The following is a 16388-nucleotide window of genomic DNA, read 5'->3' on the forward strand; positions in this document are numbered from 1 at the left end:
AAAATATTAAATAATCAGCATAGTTCCTGAAAATGACATAAAGCATCAGAAATTTTCTTTACTGAGACTCATTTCAAAGCTATCAAAAAAGCAATGAGATATTTTCCATATTTTGATATTAGATAAGTTGATCTGGAGACATTTTACTCTTTATTTCAAATGCTTTTAACACAGTTGAAACAAAAAGGGAAAGAAGATTCAGTAACCCAGAAACTTCATCTTTTGCTGCTCATAGACTCTAATTTCCTTCAGTAGTTTCAAGTTTTGCACCCAATAATAGAGGTTGGATGAACAAGCATTACACTTGTCAGTATAGTAACACAAGCCAGATCTACCCTTCATGAATTCAAAGGGAGTTTCTTGTTAAAAAACCAAAATAACTGCACAGCTCTTCAGAAAATGTCTTCCTAAAGTGGATCCATTTGCTGTGGTACAGATGTAACTACGGTTCTTCTAAAACAGCTTTTATGCTCTTGGGACCAAGTCAAGCAGGGAAAAGGTTTCAGGATGAGCAAAGAAACCAATGGTTTATATTTCATAGGATTTTAATATCAAATTTAGGATTTCAATTAATTTACCTTTTTTTCCAATATATTTTCATCCATAAGACTATATTAAATGAAATTCTTTTAAATTATTTTCAAAGTCCTTTTGCCATTCCTATTCCAACATATTTACCCTCAAAGGCTTTTGGTGCATGCTATAATTGCAAAAATCTACTGATATTTTTCTTAATCCAGATTAAGTGAATGATAAATGCTCTGCTGAAAGAGCTTCTCTAAAAGGCCAAAATCTACCAATATTCTCACCAGCATGCATTTCATTCAATGTTATCTTTTACTTTAGCTTCTTTCATTGCTCACTAGCTTAAACCTTCAATTTGTCAAGCATTACCAATAGCAAAAGTACCTTTCTTCTTAATCTGTTTTTGCACTTTTAATCCTTTATTTTCATCATTTGAAATCAAAAATAATTGAAATAGCTACAAGAGACCCAAGAGTTAATATAGATCACAAGGGTGTAGAAAAGGTAAAATGCTTTAGATGTGCTAACTGAGAATTTTAGAAAGGGTGAACCAACAAATTTCTGAAAACCTCTTCTTTAAGGCAAACCACGAAATTTCGTCTTATTTATGAAGACTTTGGCTAAAGAGTAGAAAATGTTTAGCATTTATTCTGTTGTTATATCACAACATAGAATTTGTCATATTCAAAGTTATTCCTAGCAATTTACTTCTGAGTCTCAATCCTTTCCAGCCTGGCACTCCATAACTTGATCAATACTTTAGCACTTGGTCTCCCAACCCAACATCCTCATTCCACCTTCACCTGTTGTAAGCTCAGTACCTCAAAATGGGGCCAGGGGTTCCCAACAGCACAACCAATTAATTGCAAGGGAAGAGGACAGGGCTGACCAGAGCAAGGAATAACTGAGCACTGAAAAGGTCAAAGCAGTCTGATTTACAGTACTGTCATGTTGTGCAGGATGCATGAGGCATTTCAGTGCTCATTTCACATTCTGCAGTGACATTGTCTGTAATGAATAGGAAATGACATATTATGAATTCATTCTTGTGATGATAATTGTAATGAGAATAGTGAATGGTACAACAAATCTAATCCATCTTCATGACAATTTAAAAACTGTAATCTGATTGCAGTCCCGGGGTATCCTTCAGACACTTTCTAGAAGGAAAATAAATATGATAAAGAGGCAAAAAATATTGTCTTTCCTAGATATGTTAAACCCATATTTCTTGGAAAGGTGTGTGATCTGTGTAAAACTTACACAAAAAACCTGTTCCTTTAATTACATGGAAACTTTGATTTTCATTTTATTTCAGCACAGTATGTTGTAACTTTATTAACAGAATCTTAAAGGTCATCAACCCTAAATCATGCATTAATAGAGGATAAAGAAAAGAATTGAAAAACCTTGAGTTATTCCAATAATAATCAGATGTTCTGTATGTAATATAATAGGACACACTGATGCATTGCATTTAATAAACTCAGTGTATAGGAAAATCAAACTCTACATAAAGCTTAGCTACCTTGCAGATTTCAGAACCTTTTTCTTGGCAGGGAGAAAACACTATTGTAGTGAAAGACACGGCAGTGCACTCACTGAAACTTCAAAAGCAATAATTTCTGTCCCCACAGTTTTACTGGTAGCAGGAACCACAGGAACCACAATATTTGCTTATGCCAAGCTATTAAAAATGTAAGCCCTCCCTCTCCCAAGCACACTACCACCTGATTTCAATGCTCAGAATTAAATATTGGCTCCACAGCAGGCCCTTACAAAAGTGAGACCTTGACCCTCCTGGGACCAGGACATCAGCATTGCTTGCTCATGGCCTCTGTCATCCCCTCTGTCTACCATTGATGACACTCACACAACACAGCCAGTCTAAACTACCCCAAAAAATCTGAAATTAAGTCTAAGAAATGCTTCTTCAAAGTATCCTTCCTCTTATTCCCTATAACACCAACATTCTTTTCTGTTTTAATTTTGTTTTCTTAGAGTCTGGCTAATTGTATCAAGCGTGGGTCATAGCATTGCTCCTAACCCAGGCTTGAAATCATCTAGAGGAAGGCTCATTTAATGGATCATTGCTTGCTAACTTGATGTAGCATTGCTTGCATTGCAAACCAGTTGTGGATCTTGTTACACAGCTGATGGTCTTGTAACCATGCTGCTGTATCAACTGAAATTTATGGCTCTGCTTAAGATTTACTTTGGGAGTGATTTATTTTTGTTTTCAAGAGTAATTTGTATTCTACGAGAGCCTGTTCTAGCAGAAGCTGAAATCATTCTCCAAGAGGTTTACATAAGCAAAAATAAAAATTATAATGACAGTCTGTAATTTTCATGGATGAACTTTTAATAGAAGTGCTCTGGTAAACAGCGACAATTTGTGTTCACTTGTAGAATTAAATCACTTTATATGTTGATTGTATTGAATTAGTCACCTGTGTAAGTCATGGGGTTGACTATTGAATTTTTTTAAAAGGTCTTTATTGATTTTTAAGGAGAAAATGTATTTAAAAGGTGGCCAACTGTTGTAATTCTACTCATTATAAAGTGCTAAATAGCTGAAGGGGACTAAAATAGTATTTGGGAAAAGAGAATCTATTTTTAACTAATTAGCTTTGAATCATTTGTCTAGCTAATCCATGTTCTCAATCTATGGCTGTGTTTGGAAGGTAATTGAAAACCAGTTTTCTAATAAATGTGGTGTCTGCCCTAACTAGAAGAGATTCCAGTACTCAAGAAAGAGAACAGAAACAGCTGCAAATGGCAGCTGCACGACTGGGGCATGACCAGTGTTCAAGAAGTCACTGAGATGTCACTGTGTGCACACCAGATTAGTGCACACACACCTTGAACTGAAAACATACACCTGGCCAATATGGGAACAAAAATCCTCCTCCCCCCAAATATTAGTTCTCATTTAAATTAGTATTTATTCTGTTCAGTGTTAGTAATTGGAAGATTTCTGTAATGATCTAAGTGTTATTGGAGTTTCAACATTTAAGTGCCTTCTTTAGTCTGCCTATATAATGAAGCTGTGTAAGAGCAACCAGATGAGATTCCTGGTTGTGTAGGTGGTGGGCTTGTTTGGGTTTTTTGTTTGGTCTGGGGTTTTTTAATTTTTTCTTTTTAATTTAAAGACCAGTCAATATTGTGATCCTGGGACAGGATGAATAACATATGGCTCTTAGAAATAGCGTGGTACAGAGAACACCTTAAGATGCACTAACCAGCACTGAAAAAATGGTGTAAGCAAACAGACAACATAAAGCCTTTTATCAAGATAAAGCAGCTAAATGTCCAAGACAACGTTCAGAAAAGGAAGTTATTTAGCACAGAGCCAATAATTGGATAGAAATTTAGAAAAATACCACGGTCTGCCAAATTTCTCTTGGGTCAAAACAGAAAGACAGAGGTAAGGATGTGTAGCAAACCTACCTGCAAACAAGACTCTGATAGAACCCAGAACAAATTTTTTTCAAGTTTTACCTTATCAAGCTACTTTTTTTCTTTTTTTTTTTTTAGATTCCTGAACTCTTCCTGTGTCATTCCTTTGTTCCTTGGAAATCCTTAATAATTTCTTGTTACAGTAGTTTTTCGGGTTTTTTTATAAGAATCAGGTGAGTTAATTTGTTTCTAGCATGACTTTTAAACCCATACCATATGTACTTGGAAACTGGGACTGTTGTAAATGGTAATGTGTAATTTCTGAAGGATTGTGCAATTTCTATAAGCACATTTCACCTCCTCTTAGACCTCTGTTATCTGAAACCTTGTCTTGATGAACCCACCAAGTTCGGTGTGTTTCTGTAAACCCACAGCTGAGCAATGGTTTGTTTTCAGCACCAAGGGATACAGCCTGCAAACAAAGATAATATCCAAATGCACTGGGCCCACCCCAAGTAGAAAAATCTCTCTGCATTCCTCTGTTCCAATGTGTATGCAGTCTCTTTATGCTTTAAAAAAGAGGCAGGAACATGACAGCAATTAGTTTTGGAGCTTTGGATCTTGTAATTGTTGTTGGAATCTCCACAAAATCTGCTGTGCAATTTCCTGATTAGAAGCACTTTATAAAAGATTCTAATTGTTGTTTTCTCCCACAAAGAAAAAGAAAACTGAGTAGATATACTTTTAATTATCTGCTAAGATAAAGCAAATGTTTTTGAGAAAGAGTATCAAATCAAGTCTGCATTAACATGAGAAAACAGAAAACAAACAAGTAGCATTTACTTAATTTTATTTGTATTTTTATACATCGTGCAGACTAGTCAATCATAAGTCATCTCACTTAAGATAAATGTACAGAGCCTGTAAATAATTGCCTAAGTTCCACAAGCCCATTAAAATATAGCCATACAGCAGAAAATGAAACAAAGTAAACACTCCAAGATTTAAGCTCTATCTCCAATTCTCCATGACCATTTCCTCCCCAATTTTCACCCCAATTTTCAAATAGGAGAATTTTAATGTTTTTGCATCCCTTACTTTTATCTGCTGTTCTGCTAGTTCTTCAAAAGTACAGATTTCTACCGAAATACACATTTATTATACCACTGAATTAAACAGAAGTCAGGACCACAAAGAAAGGAGTAGCAATACTGAAATGCTTTTTGTCTCCTTCTTGTAACTTTCCCTCAAATAAATATTTGTCTTCCTTGTCCTTTGAAAGATGCTGATGCTTGGAAAATTAGTTCCTACAATCTAAGCTGCTATGAACAAGACTGAAAAATCCACACTGGTCATGATCTATTTTGATAAAGCCCCACTGAAGTTAATGGAATTATTCTTGTTAGGGTATTTCAATGAAAAATGTTTCACCAGATACCCTGAAAGCAAATTTACTTTTTTTCCAAGGTATCAGTGTTGATATATTTAGCCAATCTATTTTTCCTGGAGTGAAATTACTAGTATTACATTATTCTGTGTATTCCTCAGGGACAGCAAAGTTTTTCCTTTTAGGTCCTAAGGGATCCATTCATGTAAAAAAAGGCAGCAGCAGTGGGGCTTTAAATTTAAGTCTAAAGCAATTGGGCTGTAAGCACAACCTGCCAAGCAGAGGCTGTATGGAGACTTTCTCCTTTGGGCATGCTCCTGCCACAATTCTGGTTTTCCCCCAGGAGTCACTGCAACACCTGCAAGAACATAGCAGGGCAAAAGAATGGTGCAGTGCTTCTGAAGACCAAATGTTCTGTGAAATTCTTCCACTTAAAAGTTCTTTCAAGTTCTCTCTTTGGGAGCAGAAAATAAGACATCTTAGTGTCTTAGGAACTTCCAAGACAGAGCTAGACAGTTCTTGTTCCATGTTCAAGTTCATATGAAGAATCTGCCTTTCCTTTCTGCCTCCATGCTGAAATTGCTCATAGTGAGAGCTTTGGATTTAAGTTTGGGATATGTTTTGCTATTTTTCATTTTGTTTGAGGGGTTGTTAATGATTTAATTATTATTTGGTCGGTTGGTTTGTTCTCTGGTTTGTTTTTTTGTTTGCTTGTTTTATTCAGAAAAGTCTGTCAGTCATACCATTAGCCATGTGATTCAGGTCCACTTGAATAATAAGAGATTATATTGTTTTGTCATTTTTATTGAACAGGAACTCTCAGCACGCAGCAGGCAGATTAATGTCACTGGCCATCATTTAAGTACTCATGCCCTCTTTGATTCATTCCCCGAAGTTGTAGAATTGATATTAACTTTTAAGAACTGGACAGTAAGATAAATGATTTTCGTTTTGTTTTACCTTGAAATAAGAAAAAGGTCAGAAATAATTTATCTTGGCATGACAGAATCTGACCAGGCAAACAGAACTTCCTGACAATTTGCTTAGGGAAAACTCTCATTGCCTCCAAGCTGAAACACCGGGATGTTGACCCTTGAAACTCTCTCACCAGCTCTGCTTCATATTAAATTCTCTTTGGTGTGCACTGATTTAAAGGGAGTGAGTAAAAGGTGATTGAGCAAAATACTATTTTTGACAGAGGCAGAGACATTGCCTGTTTCCCTCTGGTTCAGTCTTCTCATCCTTTGCAGTGTGGAGAAGACTCAGATCTGCTCTGGTTTGGACTTACTGGACAAACTAAAAAGCAACACCACAACACCCTGTGCACTGCAGGAACGCACTCGCCAGATCTCCCATCTTCAAATATGACAGTCTATTTCCTTTTGGATTTTTTTCTTTTGTTTTTCCGTAAAAATTTGCCAGAAAATTGTTATGAATGAGTCTGGTTTTGTGAGAAGAGTCACAGTACACTCCCAACTTTTTAATGATTTCGATTATTTACTAGAACTGGGGGAAAACCTGACAGCCTGTCACAGACAATGCTAGCGAAGTTGTTTAAATCATCTCTAGGCATGTTCTAATTTAGCTCATTATTAATTTCCTGCCAGGAAATCACTGCCCTAAACCTCTCTAATTCAGACATAAGTCATTCTAAACTCTCACACAGACAGCTGATTGAACCCAAGACTTTTGTCTCATTACAAAGCCCAGACGCTTTCAGGCAGAAGACTGTTCTAGGCATTTAATATTTTGAAACAAAATGTACTGTATAATTAATTGAGTATGAAATGCATCGTTCATCACAGAATTAGTTTATCTTTTCAAGAGTTTTCTGGCTGTATGCAATCATTCACATTTCACAAACTGCTGTAGGTTTATGAATTTTCACTTTTTGATACAATTGAGTCCTAACTGTGTTTGCAAAATGAATACAGAATATTATCTGGAGGCAAACTGAGTGAAACCCCTCTTGTTCTGTCTAGTAAAATAGAATGTTAGGTCATTAATCACCTTCTTCTTCATCACTTCTCATTTTTTCCAGTGAATTATTTGTATTCCAGCCACGTGGGGGATACTAGCAGAGAACAAATAAATCTGAACTGACAAAGCAGGAAATATTTCCTAATTATTTAGAAGACTGCTGAAGAGAGCTAGGAAACAGACAAAGAAAACCCACAAAAGGATTAGTTTGTGAATAATTTCGTTTGCTGGGCATGAGATGTGCCTGTCATGTTAACTTTAGTTATCAACTTTCTCCAGAAGACAAGGAAATGGAGACAGAAGTGCCACCAAAGGGGAGGTACCGAGTGCCCACTCATTGCACCCGAGAAGAGTGAGCCCCTGCTTGCCCAGTGTCAAGGTGTTTGCTTTGGCTTCATTTGAAATAGAAGGAAATTAGGTCAAAATTTCACCCATTTTCTGCTTTCTTGTATTAGCCATATAATAGACTGAGAAACACTGCTTTATGACACTGTTCCCTGTTTCACCCCTCTTTTTGAATTGCTATAAAAATAACTGACCATAGCCAGAACTGGATTATGCTTTCCAGCCTTCAGCCTCTCTTATCAGACCATGTGGATGTGTGGGGCATTTAGACACCTTTTTTCCCCTTCCCTAATATCTCCTTTACTGAAACCTGTGCCCCCTCATCAACACCAAAAGAGCAAATGATGCCCAAACCTTTAACAGCAGTCCCCTCCTGTACCAGCGCTTGGGACCACATGAATTAAAAAATACCATGTGCCAGCTACTGAGGTACGATGACAATATGAAATTGTCTCTGCTGTTACTTTGCACAAGAAATAATGAAGAACTTTCTTTAATCAGGACTTACATGCCCTAGAGAAACTGTGGGCACTTCTTTCAGACAGAGCCTTTGTTACAAAAGGAGTGACGGCTGCAGGGGAAAAGCCTGCAGAATAAATAACATTTTATACTCCACTAGGTGCTATAATAACACCCTATAGTCTTTCAGGAGATCTTGCTGGTGGATTTGTGCTATTTTGATGATAGCTGTCGATTCACAGTTCCTCAGACCAATTGGCAATAGGGCCCCTACTGTGTTGTAGAAAGCATGCACTTTAGCTTTAAAAGCTCAAACCTTTAATCAAATTCGAAATGCCAGAGTAGAAATTTCAAATCACTGTCAGTATAACTTTGCTCACATCTTCAAGTCTGGAAGTCTCGAAAATGCTTTTTCAACTCTATGGTACCAAATGGAATTTGCTTAAATACAGTGGTGAGAATTTTTAATGAGGAACAATTTGTGTTGCTTTATTTCTCTGTTCAGATAGAGGCAGTATGTTAAGCCATGTTTTCCCTCATTTTGCTTCTTCAAGTTAAAGCCTTAAACTGTCTTAATCTTCACCATTCTGTTTTCACTCTCAGAACAGCTTTTTAAAGGATTTTTAAAATGAAATAGACTGGCTGATAAAATTTTACTAAAAAATCTTGAAAACTGCTATCTGACATTCAGCTTTTAAGTTACTCATTACTAACACTGTATTGTATGACAAAATCCTTAATGGCTGATCTTTAACACTTTCCCCCAACAAAACAGACTTCATCAAGCAAAAAAAAAAAAGAGATTTCCAAATTCCACACTTCTACTTTTCACTCAGGACCCAAACCCCATACAATAATAAAGTTCCTATCATCATTATCAGTCAGAGGGGAATCCAACTAGCATTGAGCCATTGGACACTGGTGTTTAGAGATCATTTTCTTTGCACTGCTGTTGCAGTATCCCTCTGCCAGAGGGGAGGACATCATGCACCTGGCAATGAATCCTCCTGCAAATGTTACCAATTTCTGAGTAACAGCCATAAAATCATTATCCTGAAAATATGATGTAACCACTATGGCCCCAGACCTGGAATAACTAGGTTTGTAGATCAGTCTGATTTCAGGAGTGGCCCCAAATCTTTATCAAGATTTTCTTGTCCCTCAGCATTCCAGTTCCATGACAAGATCAGGGACCTCTGAGAGATGTAATGAGATCAGCTAAAAGGAGCAACAACCTGTTCAGGTGCAATTGCCAGTCTCAGAGGTTTCCCACTGAAACCCATATAGTCATTCATCTGTATTCCTTACTGTGCCTGGGATAAGTGACTCATCCCATTCTTTACATCCAAGCAAAAGAGTAAACTCCCAAGCTGAAACTCCTGTCTGGGTTCAGCACTAGATTTTTGCAGTCAGGATAGGGTGCTATATCACAGCTGCCAGAGCCCAGCTACGGTGGCTCCTCTGAAATACAGTTTCAAGCAAAAACTTAAATCCACTGCTCACCTAAAGTACAAACCTCTCATAACAGCATTATATAACAAACATAAACCTCTCAGTGCACCAATGTAATTCACAGGTGGTACTAAATTAAAAATTCTAAACACTGTGAGGGTAGAGACAACACAACAGAGTACCCAAGATTAAAATTTTCAGAAAATAATTAAAGGAAGAACATCAAAGAATGCAAACAAACCATAAGAGGAAAGAAACTGAAAGATGAAAATCTAAGATGTGATACTGAAAGATAGAAAGGAATAATATATGCAGACATTAATTAATGATGCAGCCAGAAAAAAAACCCCAAAAGCTGCTTGATACACCTTTTAAGGGGCAAAAGAGGCAAAATAAGGATATGGAAAAGCCATGGTGAAATCCTGTTTTCCAAAGTTAAAAAACAGAGTTTTTAAAAAAAGTATTTACATGAAAAAACAGTGAAAGAACCACAGCAAGGGATTCACCAAAAAAGACTGAAGAAAGCAATTACCAAGTAAAAGCACAGCAACAACCCACAAAAAGTCAAAGAAGGCTAATGCAAGGAATAATAATTATTTACTGTGTTACACAAAAATTAATGAAATAAAACCAGAATCAGCCTTCAGGAAAGGCTGAATTTTAAGAAACAGCTCTGAAAGTGAGTTTACTAGAAAGCTTAGCAATGCTGCAAAGGGCACATTGAAATCAGCCCATCAGCTGGGACTTAAATGAGAAATATACACGTGTCAGTGGCATTTCCAGTACATTACTGAATCTATTTTGAGAGCTATATGGAAATACCTGGTGAACAAGTGAATCCATATCCTATTTAATGATTTTTATCTTTAAGTGAATAGTCAAGAATCAATTATTTCTGAACAATTTGTAGGTAAAGATAACTTAATGAATATGCATGCAAACACAGAGTGGCAAATACTCTGATGAATATGCAAAACACATGAAGTGTTCACAAGTATTCCTGAAAACTTTTAATTAGGTACTCATCCAATCAAAGAACAGAAACACCACTTAATTATGTGATCCCAAACTGCAAATCATGATCACAATATGGAATCATCCCTGCACTCCTTCTGTAGGCTGAAATAAAAAAAATTCAAAGAAAAGCAGCACCAAATTAAGATCCATTTACAGATAACTCTGGAATTCGATAGATTGAGAATTTATTTTAAAAAATTCTGTTTGCTTTTTTTTGTTTTTCTTTACTGGCAAAAATACCCCTCCTTTTTTCTTTGTGTCAAAGCTCCTTAGCCTTTACTGAGGCTGACTACCTGAGCAGAAAGCCATGCAGGCCAGGTGTTGCCTGGCATTTCTGAGCCCAGGAACCACTGGCCCAAAGCTGTTCTCCAGCAGCACTCAGGAGACAGCACGTATGCAGGGGCTCAGCAAGGTCCTGCTCTGGCTGCCACTCCAGTAAATTTGAGACAGATTATGTCACTTGGTCTGTTATTGAAGAGCACAATCAACTTCAAACGTTTATTTCAGGGGACAAACTAATAAATCACAGTAGCTTCAGATGACCATTAAGCTTGTCAAGACTTCACTTTCCGACTTACATTTCTTGTGACTTGGCTCCACACAGGAATTATAATGATGGCCACATAATGTAATGCCAGGCTGACCTTTCCAGTCAGGAAAGGCTTACCAGTAAACATTGCAATAACCTAACTTCTAAAGAGGGCACCCAAACCAAAAGGAATATGAGCTCAGGGCAGGTGATGGGTGCTGTGGAACATGATCCAGGCAATGCTGTGTGCACTGCACATGCTGAGGATATGACTGAAAGCTGGCACTGAGGTTTATTGCCATTTTCCATAAAATTACATGGTTTACACATTCTCCATCCTGACAGGGGTTCAGAGGGCTGGCAGATGAGCATTGAGATAACCTTTTAATGAGCAACACAACCATCAGGAAAAGAATGACAAACTGAGCTCTTATAATTGCTAGTTTCATGGTGTATAAGACATGAAACATGAGATTAGAAGGATAACAGCAAGCTTGATGTAAACATTGTTAAGGACAACAAGCTCACAAAACCTTTAGAAAACTAGACCCTCCCTCACTGGGACTTTGGTGGAACAGTTCCACAGAAGGTGAACTCACACTTCAGCTCCCAAACCATGGTCGTACAATGAGCTGCAGTGAGGAAGAAGGTGAAAATGCTCCTGTGCCAGGTCCAGGCCAGCTCCTGCTTAGCAGCTGCTGGGGGATCCCTCCCTTTTCTGGGAAGAGCAGAGCCAGGCAGTCTCTCTCCAGGGCAGTGAATGTACTGGGACTCAGGGCAGGTCATATCCAGGTAAAGTACAGCCACTAGATGTGTTCCAGGAAATGCTAAATTGTCCATTTGTCAGAAATTTCTTCTCTGAATAGGTAAATTGCAGTGAAATTCATTGTATGACAGTGATGAGTGAGGAAAAGAATACCATGTTCTTTCTGAGGGGGGATTTAAGGTCAGTCCTGGTACACTGCACTCAGTGATATGTGCTAGTAAGTCTTATAAAGTAAGAGCAAAAATGAAGTCATATAACATCCAAAGCCATCCTGCACCATGCAAGGTCTGGTTTGCTCCCTCCATCCCTCCTTCCACACCCTGACCCAGGAAAGGTAGCACACAGCCACCAAAATCATCAAATGGAAGAGGGACAGGGAAAACTAATTCTCCTCATGAACCCCAGGCCTTCCTGTGGCTTCCATGAAACAGGAATGAATCAGTGATGATGTTTTCACTCTTATATAGAAAACTAATCACCTTAATGAATATTGTATTTGTGATGTGCATCTATATTATAACTATCTTTGACTATCACTTAATGATCTTTCTGTTGTCTAAAAAAACCCTGGTTACTGAGTTTGGGTTTGTCTGGTTTTGTTTCTATTTACACAGTAAAAAGCGGTTGCCAAGCAGAACATAATAAATCAAAATCCTGACATAATAAATAGATAATGTATTGTAATTGGATTATTTGTAGGCTGTCTCAGCAGAAATTTGCATAACACTCTGGATGGTTGTTGCAAATATCGAAAATAAGCAGCAAAGCTAATTAAGGGGTTTGTTTACATGTATCTTCCTGAAAACACAGTAAAGAAGGAATTAAAAGTATGCTCTCTAGTTTTCAGGGAAGATAGCCACAAGGTTAAAGAATTGATGACTCTCATAACTACTCTTTTCCATCAAACCCAACATTTAAACCTCCTTCACTTGCATGGAAAGGATAATGCACCCAATTCCAGAGGCAAGGACTGAAAGTTATTGTAGTGGATAGGCATGTATCAACAGATCAATAGACATCTGTGTTCATGCAGATAATCACTGAATTAAACTAGAGAAGTCTATTCAGTTGTCATCCTGGCACACACCAAAGAGGGATTGGTCTTTGGGCCTTCAAGTGCTCATGGTCTGTAACCTAAAGTGTGATTTTTGTACCATTTCTTCTTGTTTGGATGTCAGGTTTCAAAGATGAACACTGCAATAAATGTGCAGGAATAATTAGACCTGAGAAAGGCCTCAAGATACCACTGTAACACTTGCAGGCCTTTAAAGAAAACAAAATGTTGACTCTAGTTTGGGGTTTTTTGTCTTTCAAAACCAGAATGAAAGACAATGAAATAAACTGAAAATGTCAGTGATTGTGTAATTAGTCATAAACCTTGACCCAGATCACCAGATTTCCCAAAGAAGGAGTCTTCTGGCAATTTGGAGATTGTCTTTGAGCTCGGTTGTTGGAAAATTATTGTACATAACTCCTAATCAAAACAGCATTGATGATCACACTGATGTCTGATTTGGTTGGTTCTTCAGACTTTCAGGGAGAATCAAAGTGTAGACACATTAAAAAAGAATCACTGACTTAAAGGTGTTTGGTTTTGATGCATTATAGAGTTGGCTTCTGTCTGCAGTTGTGGCCACTCACCCAGGCCACTCACCTGTTGCAGGAGAGAACCAGGTGCACATTGGAGAAAACTGAGGTACTGAACGTGCCTAATCCTGAGCCCTGTGCCTGAGGGATCCCACAAACTGCCCTGACTGGGCCTGCACAGTGCTGACAGGGACATTACTTTCTAGTTGGACCATGGTGTTCTGTGACTGATTGTATTTTCCTTCACAAAGGGGTACTCCATGGCAGGACATTAAAATTACTTGCAGTAATCAAGCTGTACAAATCAGTTGTACAACTGGATTGCAATCCTGGTAACAAAAGGATCTTAACCTTCCACTATTGCTGTAATTTATATCAATCTTTTTAAAAGCAGTCTCTGGGGCTGTATAAACTGTTTCAGTGACATGACAATGTGTGCATCACAGTCTTCCTCCAGGCTGTGTCTTTTCTGTTCTCTCATGGCCCATACTGAACTGGAGATAAATAGTTTTATTATAATTTTTAACTGTCTTAAATTATTCTATTTGACATAAACTTTTGTTTATGTATAAGCAAATACTAAATAGGACTAAAGGAAGGTTGTAATAACTCCCTATATGAAACTCCCTATATTCTCTTTTTAAAGCTCTTGAGAAGAATAAACAGCTGGAGTGAGGGCCTGGTCCTTGAGAATCAGCCCAGTGAGGCACCTCAGAGATATCAGGATACCACCCATTCCCTCCTGCTGCCTCCACAGGAGAGTGCAGACCTCTCCTGTGATCCTCCAAACAGTTGATGCACTGCTTGATGCATGCTGGAACAGCAATGTGAACACACATTTTGGAAATTCCATCCAGTGCAAGGATTTCTGCTCAGTTTTCTAATAATTCAAGCCAAACCACAATTTTTTAATCTCCTTGTTGAATTTTTACCCTGTCACTTCAAGAAAGGCTTTGAGATGCTGAAGAAGGCATCCAGAGAAGGGAGACAAAGCAGGGGAAGGGTCTGGAACACAAGTCTGATGAAGAGGGGCTGTGGGTGTTTAGCCTGAAGAAATGGAGGCTCAGGGGAGACCTTATTGCTCAGTACAACTCCCTGAAAGGAGGCTGTGGCCAGGGGGTCTGTCTGTTTTCCCATGTAACAAGTGATAGGTGAGAGGAAATGGCCTCAAGTTGTGCCAGGGGAGGTTTAGGTTGGATATTAGGAAAAATTATTCAGTGAAAGGATGGTAAAGCCTTGAAACAGACTGTGCAGGGCAGTTGTGGAGTCACCATCCCCAGGGATAAATGTGTAAATGTGGTGCTTGGGGCATGGTTTAGTGGTGGGTTTGGTAGTGCTGGGTCAGTGGCTGGACTGGATGACCTCAAAGGTCTTTTTCAACCTAAAATATTCCATGATTCTGTGATTCTATCTCTCATCAAAATTATGTCCCACGAGTATCCAGTTTCAGTATAGTCTCTAGAGGGGAAAATGGTGTTAAATAGGATTAAAAGTTAATGAAATATTTTATGACAATATTTTACCATAGCAACAGAAAGTTAGATCTGAGCATTGTATAAATATTAATATTACTCTCTTCATCTCAATCACTGAAGGACTTGGGGAAAGTGTGTGGAGGGGGAAGAATCTCATTTTTATGGTTCTAAAATTCAAATGTGAAAGTGGAAGAGAGATTAGGTTATAAAAATAAGGTGCTGCTAACTTGCCTAATGGCCTGTAATCTGCTGGAAGTACAGCTGCACTGGGCTTTTAAACAGGTGCTCTGATTATAGAGCATAACAAACATGTTAGGCTTTGTAGTGCATTTAATACCTTATAAACAGCCAGGCTAATTTAGGCAAGGCTAATGGCTTAGCTCAGATGGTACTCGTGTAAAAGGTGTGTGATTATATCTGTGTACATTAAAGTGACAATTTCAGTGCTCTGAGCTCCCACCCTGCACATCTCAGAGCAGAGGCTGCAGCAAATTCCCACTCAGTGCAGTGGGAGATCCAGCTGCTCCTGCCTCTGATCACTGAGTTTACTTTGTGATCCTGTAGCTGTGTAATCTTCCAGACAGGAAAGAGGCTGAAAATGAGCTTGGTGTCTTGAGAGAGTCTGCTGTCATTTATATTTGCCCCCTCTCCAGAAACCTGTGACTGTGTATTTTCCAAGTGCAAACCTAGCAAGAGTGATGTCCCAACTGCCCCTGTGCTTTGTATTTTCTGAAGTTCACTTTATCAGGATGCTGCAAGCCTCTGCTAGCTTGAGACTAAGAGGTTATACTTCCAAGCAAGAAATAAAAATCTAAAAAAAACAGAACCAGGAACTCAGTGCAATGTCCCCAGCAGCACTGGTCTGGTTTGGGGTGCAGATCCTTGGGTTGTTCACACCTTCAACACGGACCAGACACTCAGTCTGAGATGTCAGTACTGTCTCTGCCCATGGAGCACATCTGGGAAAGACAGCGTGCATGTGGACCCACTCATCTGTCTCTGCTTTGTGCTGTCCAAGCAACACTTTATGCCTGTGGCTCCCTGTGGGCATAAAAATGAGGTGTTTAAATATTTTATTAACTAGATCATAAAGCCAGCATCCAAGGGGGTGATCCTACCTGAGGCAGTGAGATCACTGCCCTGCTCTGCTCTGCAGCTGCTCCTGAGCTAATTAATCCTTCTGAGAGGTCAGCACAGCCACAAGAGAAAGGAGGTGTTGGTTGAGGACAGATCATGAGGCAAAAGCAGATTTGTGGGTACAGAGGAGAGAGGGCAGGAGAGGTAAATGTTCCATAGGAAATTACAGTGAATTATTCCCAAACTGGAGCTGGAGCCCCATGTTTGCTGCAGTGCCTGTGGGTACCTGTATGGTGCACAGCTGTAGCTTTGGGATTTGTAAATAACTGTATACTTTAAAATTTGCTTTTTAAATGAGATTTTATTTTTAATCACTGTTGGATTTTTTTT

At 38.4% G+C, this 16388-nt stretch overlaps 1 long non-coding RNA gene across 4 annotated transcripts in view; it reads left to right on the forward strand.

Annotated features, from left to right (window-relative positions):
- The window catches only part of LOC135308664 (uncharacterized), a 52100-nt gene that overhangs the window by 19177 nt on the left and 16535 nt on the right, over positions 1–16388 (forward strand). For 2 of the 4 annotated variants that reach the window (XR_010369048.1, XR_010369051.1), the window contains exon 2: positions 4063–4157. This is a non-coding gene — a long non-coding RNA (uncharacterized LOC135308664). Of the gene's footprint in view, positions 1–4062; positions 4158–6561; positions 7314–7352; positions 9162–16388 lie in introns of those variants that run through there. The other 2 variants (XR_010369049.1, XR_010369050.1) reach the window with 2 other exon arrangements.

The sequence above is a fragment of the Passer domesticus genome, chromosome 10 (genome assembly GCF_036417665.1).
Source record: "Passer domesticus isolate bPasDom1 chromosome 10, bPasDom1.hap1, whole genome shotgun sequence".
NCBI lineage: Eukaryota > Metazoa > Chordata > Aves > Passeriformes > Passeridae > Passer > Passer domesticus.